The sequence below is a fragment of the Morone saxatilis genome, unplaced genomic scaffold (assembly GCF_004916995.1).
Source record: "Morone saxatilis isolate NCDOM2014 unplaced genomic scaffold, NCSU_SB_2.0 Contig4, whole genome shotgun sequence".
Taxonomy (NCBI): Eukaryota; Metazoa; Chordata; class Actinopteri; family Moronidae; genus Morone; species Morone saxatilis.
Genome location: NW_023339984.1, coordinates 11986753 through 11989515, shown reverse-complemented (window position 1 = coordinate 11989515; position 2763 = coordinate 11986753). Strand labels below are relative to the sequence as shown.

Below are 2763 nucleotides of genomic sequence, written 5' to 3'. Positions count from 1 at the left end.
ACTTACACTGTAATAAGCTGTGAGCTTTACTGAAGAAGTGACAGTGAGCCCTAGGTATGTATACTGTTTATTAATTATATACATTTTAGTTTTATGTAGATTTATTCTCTCTCTATCTCTGAATCTGTGTTGAAAAGATAAATAAGTTTAATCCATGCCCTTATACTGCCCACTCTTCCTCTCTTTCTCACTTTCTTTTTATTTCACTTTTATCACTTTAATGAGCTCATGTCTCTGTGTGACTGAAGCCTGTGCATCCTGATACTCTCGTTGTTGTTGTTCTTCAACCTTTACTTTTAATTGCTTGCTTATTAGTTCATTTTGCATATGCTCACTATTTTTCACCCATTGTCACATTTTTTGTTGTCATTAAAGCTTCATTATTAGCTGTGAGGAACAATGTGAGGAAGCCAAGTGAGACAAGTAGAGTTTATAAAAGTTTATTTACATTTACATTTACATAAAAGAAACAGAATACAGATTTGTGGCATTGTATCCATTTTCTTAACAGAAGATTTGATGTTGGCTTGACACCACAGTAACCTAGTAGAAATATAAAGAAAAAGGACACTCAGCAATGAGTCCAGAGTTCTGTACATCCAGGAGTAAAATTTATAATTTATTTGCACTGATTCATGATTCAATGTTAAACTATACCTGTAGATTACCTAAAACATTAAATCAAGATTAAAAAAGGATTGCATGAGGATATATTGATTTGTTCAAGCATGGTTCATGGTTTTCTTGAGACCCTGTGGGGTTTATTCTTCATCAGATGTTCCTCCGGACACTTTCAGCACTGTATGAACTGTGGACATGTGCTCAATCCCAGTGGATTCCAGAGTGGCCTCTTCCTCCACCAGCTTGGAGTTGAAGACCATCCGAAAGTCATCATCTTAAAGCAGAAATAAATAGTTTAGTATCTTACACAGTAACCTAGGCTACATTTTTAAGTTTGTTTTTGATTTTGTTAGATGAAAAGATGGCTGAACTAAAAGGTTAACAGTAACACTAACAGTTACAAGACTGACAAAGATGTTAAAAGAAGCAGCATTAGACTCTCTAAAGTCACATTGAAACAACTGAGGGTGAAAGGCAGGCAAACCTGGACAAACCTGGGTCCGCCCACTTGTACTGCACAATCCTAGAACATAGGCTGTATTGTCTTTTAATTTAATCTTTATTATTTAAAAGTAACATTCAAATACAGAATAAAGACTAAGATTCCATTTCCAAGCAATAATTATTATATTACTTTCATGTAGGCTAGTCAGTTTCCAGCTGTGAATGCATTTATCAGTTAATTTTATAGCTGCAAAAAGACCAAGAACTTAGAAAATAATTTTTCATTTTCGATTTCAGCAATATGCCTCTGTCGGTTGTATTAAATTATAACTTTCATTAAACATTTTATTAAAACATTCATGGGTAGGCCTACATAACAACATTGAAAGAGCGTCATGAACAAGAAGTGCTAGCCCCCACAACACCTGTTCTTTCTGTTTTAAATACTTGAAAGGCCCATCCAAAATTAATATCCTGGCACCGTGCCTGGGTAAAGGTTGAACCAAATTTGATAGAAATTTACCCAGAAGTCTTTACACTGCAGAATCACAAAAATTGAAGAACTCCCAATAGCCTACTCAATAGCCTACTCACACACACAGTTTTTAATTTAAACTTCAGATGTCCAAACAGACAACTGGGACAAAAACAATCTCCTTAAGGATGTAAAGGAAAGAGTACACTTACGACTTATCCACAGCTCTTTAATTTTCTCTTTAAACTGCTGTCCAGTGATGTCCTTCAGCTGATCTTTAGTGTTGCACAGATCCATGATCTTTTCTTTTCCCAAGGGTAGATGAACGTTGACTTGGATACACATTTTGGAGCTTGTTCAGTGAGTTCTTCAGATCTGTCTGATCAGAAAGTGAAACGGTTGGTACATAAATAGGCTATGTCATATCAGATATTTGTTTTTTTTTTACCTGCGTCACAAACCAAATCACATGACTCCTTGGAAAACCCCCCATAAACCTGTTGTTTTGTTTGAGTAAGTAGCCTAGATTTTACATTTAGTAAAGATGAGCAGCAATGATCCTGGTGAGATTGAATGCTCAGCTGTGCACAGCTAACAAAAAAAAGTCTTATAGATTTGCTGGCGTGTTTCGAGGGAATGGAAAGGTCCGGTCCCGTCTCCAGACCGCTGCTGAAACGATGGCCCTGCATTAATCAGCAAACTTAGAAACACTGAAAAACTCTCCAGGAGATTGTCTATTAGAAGGTGAAGGAGGCACGCTTGCCCTCCATCCGTGCCTGTCCCACCCTGTCGGTTTGCTGCATCGAGCATGACAAAGCTCAATGTAAACCATCATGTCGCGGGTGTAAGGTGAAGTTTCTCTGTTTTGTGTGCCCTGAAGCGTCACTGGAGTGTGCCGAAAACCCATACTGGTCTGTGCCTTGCACTTGGTGTAGCACCTAGACAGACCTCATACCTGTGTGGCAGGAGGTGAAAATATTCTGTTGATTTAACACTGTGATCTCCTTTTTCTTATTACGCCGGATTCATCAGTAACTTAACTCACACCACCCCCCCCCCTGTTTTAATAACACTAAAGATCTTTTTTGTACTTGTTACTTTGATTTGGAACATATCTTCCACTAACATGGAGAATTACCTCCTTCTCTCCACAATTGAAACATTAAGTCAAAACCATTTCTACTTCAAACTCACTGTTTTTATTCTTATTTTTGCTATCTTTG

The 2763-nt window shown here is 37.4% G+C and overlaps 1 pseudogene; it reads right to left on the bottom strand.

The window, feature by feature from the left end:
* Nucleotides 1–2763, bottom strand: part of LOC118338462 — a 22582-nt pseudogene that overhangs the window by 18217 nt on the left and 1602 nt on the right.